This window comes from Megalobrama amblycephala, linkage group LG5, assembly GCF_018812025.1.
Source record: "Megalobrama amblycephala isolate DHTTF-2021 linkage group LG5, ASM1881202v1, whole genome shotgun sequence".
Taxonomy (NCBI): Eukaryota; Metazoa; Chordata; class Actinopteri; order Cypriniformes; family Xenocyprididae; genus Megalobrama; species Megalobrama amblycephala.
The window spans coordinates 7,547,199-7,554,464 of NC_063048.1; the positions used below are offsets into that span (position 1 = coordinate 7,547,199).

A 7,266-nucleotide genomic window follows, 5' to 3' on the forward strand; every position below is an offset into this window, starting at 1 on the left:
GTGTGCAGTTATTTTTGAAGGCAGTGACACCTGTGTGCTTACCTTGTGGACAAGCCTTCATTATGAAGAATGTGGAGGAGCCCAAAGAGAGAATCACAGCATTGAAAAGAAGATACAATGAAACAGAGATTCAAAATTCCACCCAGTGACCCAGTAGATCAACAGTTAGCAATAGGTCTTAATAGGTCAAAATTCCACACTTGTGAAGCAGAAATTTCAATAGGTCTGTTCAATTTATGGTCCCAAAACAGAAGAGAAATAGTATTTTTGAAGCCATGAGCTTCCTTAGTTATACCTTATGGGTTTTTAGTAGGGCTGCCCCCAGCTAAAGAGTTTTCTGGTTAACTTCATTTAAGCCATTAGTCAACTAATTGCATGTTTATATTAATTTAATTACTTAAGTATATACTGAAGAGAATGCTAAACCATAATGAGTGTTTAATATATATATATATATATATATATATATATATATATATATATATATATATATATATATATAGGCATAATATATTCTATTCCTGCACACGTATAAAGCTTGCCGCAAAGCACCGGCAAAAGTAATGATTATGAATGTGTCGGGGAAAAATAGCAAGTACACAAATGTATACAAGAAAAAAAAATACACAAATAAAAGTAGACCCTTTCGAAAGACCATTTCGAATGATGTACTGACCAAAAATGACAGTATTTTAAGTTGTTTATGCTGTTATCAGAAAAAAAAAAAAATTATGTCTTGCAGTAAGCATGCTAACACTTCAGCTTCCACACTCCACACAAACACTTGGACATATTGAATAATAGCGCACATTTATCCAAGTTAATGTTAGAGCGAGCAGCCATGTAAAGTTGCTAAGTTGCTACTACAAGTTTCAAATGATAAGCTATATTTGATGTCGATAGATGATAGGCGAAAGTTTGGATTTCCTGCCCGACATACTGTAATTACTAGAAGGACCCACTGTTAACGATCTATCCCTCACAGACTGCGTGACTTCGCCAAAATGTTTTTTTTTTTTTTTTTTTTTCTGCGACTAACTGACTAACTAAGCCCCATCTAGTCGACTAACGATTAATCGACTATTATTGTTACGGAACACAGACTCACAATGTCAAAGTGAATATGAGGCTTAATTGATCAAGGCAGGTATGACAAACAAGCAGGTGAGTAATGTAAAATGAGCAGGATGGTAATATTGAATGAGTATACTGACAGTTCTTTGTTTTGCAGATGGATGGAGGAGATCGTGGAGCTGAGCAGTCAAGCACACAGTTCGGTGAGTATGGTGGAATGGAATGGAGTCCTGGAAGTGATGATGCTGGAGACGAAGACACACAGGAGGATGCTGGAGACACAGAGGATCGGGAGAGATGTAGGAACGCTGGAGCATAGAGGTAAGTGGATCAGGTAAGTAAGTCCTTCTCGAAACTGAGACCAGACAGAGTGCTGTGGTGAAGTGTGTGCTTAAATACTGCTTGTGATGATGATGACATTCAGGTGCGGGTGATTAGTATTCTGGTGATTGTGACCTCTGTGATTGGGTGGTGATGGAGCCTGACCACGGGAACAGTGGAGGCTGGAATCCGAGTACGCACTGGAAGGGAGTCAGTCCAGTGGCAGCTTGGCAGAGAGAGTTCTGCGTGTACTTGGCCCAGCCAAAGAATTGGTTCCAAGAGTTCTGGTGGCCGTGGCAGAAGGTTCTCAGGAAGCGCCCAATCTCCTGAATCTTCCTTTCAGCTTGCCCGTTTGACTGTGTATGGTATCCTGAAGACAGACTGACGGTCACACCTAGGAGCTTTAAGAAGGCCTTCCATACCTGCGTTAGGGTTAGGGTTTGATGAACTGCGGGCCTCTGTCTGACATGATGTCGTCTGGGATACCGTAATACATGATTGAAGAGGAGTTCCACTGTAGTCATGGCAGTAGGTAAGCCCTTCAGAGGAATCAGACGACATGATTTAGAGAATCGGTCAACGATGACTAGGATACATGTATTACCTTCCAATGGAGGTAGGTCGGTGTCAAAATCTACTCCTAGGTGTGACCAAGGGCGTTGTGGCACAGGCAAGGGAAGAAGTTTACCAGATGGAAGATGGCGTGGGCTTTTGGAGATGGTGCAGTCGGGGCATCCCTGAATGAACCTTCTCACAGTCCTGCCATGTGGGGCTACCAGAAGCAATCTTGCAGCAGAGAGAGAGTACAGTTGGCCCAGGGATGGCCAGTTCCCACGGAGGAATGAGCCGAGTGCGTGAGGTTGTTACGTTGAGCTCTGGGAACATAGCTGTGGCCGGGAGGACACCCCAGCGGAGATGGCTGGGAAGCATTGGAGGAGGAGATGGTCGAGGGACCACTGGATGGGAAAGAGAGTTAGTTGTGTAGGCAAGATGGACTCAGGCTCTTCGGTGCGCTCCTCTGGGGTATGGAGACGGGATAGAGCATCTGCCTTGAGGTTCTTGTTGCCTGGGCGATAGGAGATGGAAAAAGTGAAGAATAAAGAAGAATAAAGCCCATCTTGCCTGTCCGGGGTTGAGACGTTTCGCGTCCCGGAGATAGCGGAGATTCTTGTGATCTGTGAGAACGGTGAACTTCTCCTTGGCTCCCTCCATCCAATGTCTCCACTCCTTCAATGTGAGCTTGATGGCCAGTAACTCTGTTCCTGATGTCGTAATTTATCTCCGCCGGGGAGAGCTTCTTTGAAAAGAAGGCGCATGGATGGAGTCCTGCTGGATTCCCCTGCTGCTGAGAAAGAACAGCTCCTACCCCGGTGGTGGATGCATCGACTTTGACGATGAAAGGCTTGTTGGGGTCAGGATGTATGAGGAGCAGTGCTTTGGTCAAGGAGTCTTTGAGGCTCTGGAAAGCCTGGGTAGTGGCTGGAGTCCAGGACAGAGACTTGGGCTTATTGCGGAGAAGGTTGGTGAGTAGTGTTGTCAAAAGTACTGGTACTTCGGTACCAAGTCGGTACTGAAATTTTGAAAATGTGACGATACCAGCATTTCTGTAGTACCGGTAGTACAGAGAATCCGGGTATATTCGGTACCCATGATAGGGCTGTGCCAGTATTTACTTGAATATGACACGAGTGAAGCACAAAGCTTTGTTTACAGAAGAAATAATAGGTTAGCAATTAAATGTGACATCGCAGCCATGGAAACATTTTGGTTAATGCCGAATAAGAGAGGTGCGTGAGTCCATACGTTTAAGCTTCGTATTCTGTTTTCCGAATCGCGATCTGGTCTCCTGCTTAGCAGAGAATTTAACAATATTCCATTAGTTATTCCACTGAACATGCGTTCGCATTTAGGCCTATTATAGGCTATTCGCATTATTTACTGTGGTAAAGTAGAAAAAACACCGTAGGACAGAAACCTTTTTGCTTGCACGTCAGTTTTTATTTAACAGAGTTTGTGCTTGTTATTAGACTTTATAAGGCGCGTCAAGTTCATTTGTATAGCGCGTTTCACACACCAGTGATTTTTACTTTCGTTTTCTCTGGCAGCGCTAAATCAAACATAGCCTGAATGTCTTGCCCCTGCGGAGTATAAAACATGCTCTTCAGACCTTTTACATCACGTGTCAGTTGTTTGTAATATCAGGAGATAACGAAGTTATTATTAAAGAGAAATGGTCTCTTTCCTGCTCGTGTCCCACATCCCTCTCAAAGCGCAAAGCCGCTATATCAAAGTAATAACAGGACTTTGGCTATATATGACGCGTCTTTGTGTGGAAATAAAAAACGAATGCTTTTTGAAATGATATTTAACTTTCTTATTATTTAGGTTACCATTATTTACCTATATTTATTTCATAGTTTTACAGGCTGTAGTGTGTTGCTTCTCTGACGGAATAGCTAAAATAAACACACACGTCTGTTACCCCTGTTGAAAAAACGAGCATATGCTGGTAAAGTAGGTTTTGAAGCTGGTATGCTGGTTTGAGCTGGTTTATGCTGGTCCAGGACCAGCTTAGGACTAGTATGGACCAGCAGGACCAGTTTAGGACCAGCATTTGACCAGCATACAGCTTCAAAACCTACCTTACCAGTACCAGTACACAATGGATGTTTGAGCATTTAATTATTTTTTTATTTTTTTTATATTTCAAAATTTATTTCATTGAGGTAGCCTATATATACACACACAAACACACACACACACACTCCAAATCATATTTAATGTTTTTAAAATAGGCTATATAAAATAGTAAAATAGTTCCAATAGTTTTTACTGTGGTACCGAAATTGGTACCGAGAACCGTAAAATTTTCATGGTATCGGTACCGACTACTGGAATTTTGGTACCGTGACAACACTATTGGTGAGTGGAGCAGTGATGGAGCTGTAATTTTGTATGAAGCAACCATAGAAATTTGAGAATCCCAGGAAACGTTGAAGCTCTTTGATGGTTGAAGGTGTTGGCCAGTTGCGTACCGCCTCGACCTTCCCCTCGTCCATCTGGGTGCCGTGTTCACTGATGTCATAGCCGAGAAACTGGGTGGAGGATTGGTTGAAGGAGCATTTATCGGCTTTGAGGTAGAGTTGGTGTTATCTCAGGTGTCGGAGGACCTCTGCAACGTGCTGGCGATGTTCAGCCAGGTTCCGGGAGTAGATTAGGATGTCATCAATGTAAATGATCACAAAGCAATGGAGGAACTCCCAGAGCACCTTGTGCATGAAGTCCTGGAATACGGAGGGGGCGTTGACCAGGCCATATGGCATAACAAGGTACTCGTAGTGTCCAGTAGGGGTCACGAAGGCAGTCTTTCACTCATCCCCCTCACGTATCAGGACGAGGTTGTATGCGCTGCGGAGGTCCAACTTGGTGAACATGGCTGCTCCGTGAAGTTGTTCCAGTGCTGCTGGGACGAGGGGAAGAGGGTACCGGAATTTTACGGTGATCTTGTGGAGTGCTCTGTAGTCAATGCAGGGCCGCAAGCCTCCGTCCTTCTATGCCACGAAGAAAAAACTCGAAGCAGCAGGGGAAGTGGAAGGGCGGATGTAACCCTGTTGAAAAGCCTCTTCTACGTACTCCTCCGTGTCCTTCTGTTTAGGGAGAGAGAGGATAAATCTTTCCGTGGGGCACTGGCTCATCCGGAAGGACGTTGATGGCACAGTCCCATGGCCGGTGTGGAGAGAAAAAACAACGACGCCCGTATGGGGCAGAAGACGTCACTGAAGAGGGCGTAGCAGGCTGGACCTGGTAATGAATCTTAATGGGCCTCTTCTTGAGAGGGATTCGGAGATGAAGTTTCCAGCTGACCCAGAGTCGAGAAGGGCGTGTACTGGAAGGAAAACATTGGAGGCAGTAAGAATAACTTTAGCAGTGAGTGGCTTGGTATTAACAGATACGGAATGGATGACACTCACTATAGGTCAAGGTGGACAAATGGGACAGGCTGTGATAACATGTCCCCAGAACCGCAATACAAACAAAGACCCTGGGTCAGCATGGACGTGGTGGAGAGGGCTGACCTGCAGGTCTTCCAGGCAGGACTGCATACAACAATCGGTGTGGATGGAGAGATGGATGAAGCGTTCTAGTCTGATGGTGTCGTCGTATGCAGCCAGATGCAGTCGCAACCGAGGATTTAACCCTTGACGATAGGTGGTGATGAGAGAGCGCTCATTCCAACCACTGGCCGCTGCTAAGTTCTGAACTGAAGAGCATATTCAGAGACAGACATTTCTCCTTGAGAAAGATGATATAGTTGCTCGCCAACAGATTAATCGCCGTCAGGAACCCCAAAATGAGAGGTGAAGCTATCCAGTGTTTGTGTCACCATACCACCTTGATTTCATATCTTTTGGGCCCAGTGGAGCGCTCTTCCTTTCAGCAAGGTAATGATGTAGGCGATTTTCGCTCTCTCTGTGGGGAAACAGTGCGACTGCATCTCCAGGGCCAGCGAACACTGAAGGAGGAATCCATCGGAGTCCTCCGCCGAGCCAGAGTACTGCACTGGTGAGGCCACGGGACTGGATACCGCAGGCGGTAAAGGTGAAGGCAGTGAGGTTAGAAGGTTAGAAGGTTATGTGGAAGTAGTGCCCGAGAGTGCTCGCTTGAGAGCGTCCAGGACCTCCTGGAAGGAATCCGGTGCACTCATATTCAAACGGTAATTTGGTCTGGTCTTTTGTTACGGAACACAGACTCACAATAATGTCAAAATGAATATAAAGCTTTATTGATCGAGGCAGGTATGACAAACAAGCCGGTGAGTAATGTAGAATGAGCAAGATGGTAATATTGAATGAGTATACTGACAGTTCTTTGTTTTGCAGATGGATGGAGGAGATCGTGGAGCTAAGCAGTCGAGATGATGATGATGATGATGATGACGTTCAGGTGCGGGTGATTAGTATTCTGTTGATTGTGACTTCTGTGATTGGGTAGTGATGGAGCCTGGCCGATCTCTGACAATTATAGGGCAGCCCTAGTTTTTAGAAAGGTGGGTTTTGATTTGTGCAAAATAAGGTATACATTTGGTTAAAGTCATGATGAAACAAAAGTAGCAACAAATCTTTTCTTATGATTTGTGATGTACACCCGAGTGTAGCAGATTAAAAAAATAAATAAATAAATTGTAGGGACTTCTATGCATCAGTTGTTAAATGGATTTCCATTTCCAGGTCCAGTTATGACATTATGATTAAACATTATAAGGTCAATATTTTTGAAACATGCACAGATGAATTTTCACAATAAGATCTATAAAATGCATTCAGAAAATAGATAAGGTGAATTTCAATTTCATGCTGACTTTAAAATTACTTGAAGAGACCTTCAAATTTTGTTGTAACAAATTACACACAGTCAGACCACAAACCTGTGTTCTCAAATCTAGGTTTTATTATTAACGAACATTAAAAATAGACCTTATTTTTACTTTATTTTTATTTAAATTGAAAATTGCTAAAATCTTAAAGGAAACTCCTTAAAGAATCCAGGTTAAGACTTTGTGGCTAGCTTACAAATTGACCTCATGGCAGAAAAAAAGAAAAACAAAAAACGCTTTAGCCTGTAATAATAACAGTGGCAATGGAATAGCATGGAATATTGTTGTTTATTGATGTCCAAGTATTTTTTGGTTATGAAGTCAGTCAATACTTTATTGTTAAGTATATCGGAAATTAAATGTGAAATGGCTTCTCAAAAAAAGCAGGGCGTGACTTGATTTTGTCTTGACATGACAGTTTGAAGAGAATCGTGTGAATGTTTAAGGGTGTTTTCACACCTGTAGATCGATTGCATTGTTCCGAAACAGGGACTTAA

At 43.3% G+C, this 7,266-nt stretch overlaps 1 protein-coding gene across 1 annotated transcript in view; it reads right to left on the bottom strand.

Annotated features, from left to right (window-relative positions):
• The window catches only part of ralgapa2 (Ral GTPase activating protein catalytic subunit alpha 2), a 323,632-nt gene extending 323,391 nt beyond the window's left edge, over positions 1-241 (bottom strand). The window contains exon 1 of the mRNA XM_048190536.1: positions 43-241. The gene's annotated coding sequence lies outside the window, so the exon portion shown is untranslated. The remainder of the gene's footprint in view (positions 1-42) is intronic.
• Positions 242-7,266: the final 7,025 nt, after the last annotated feature.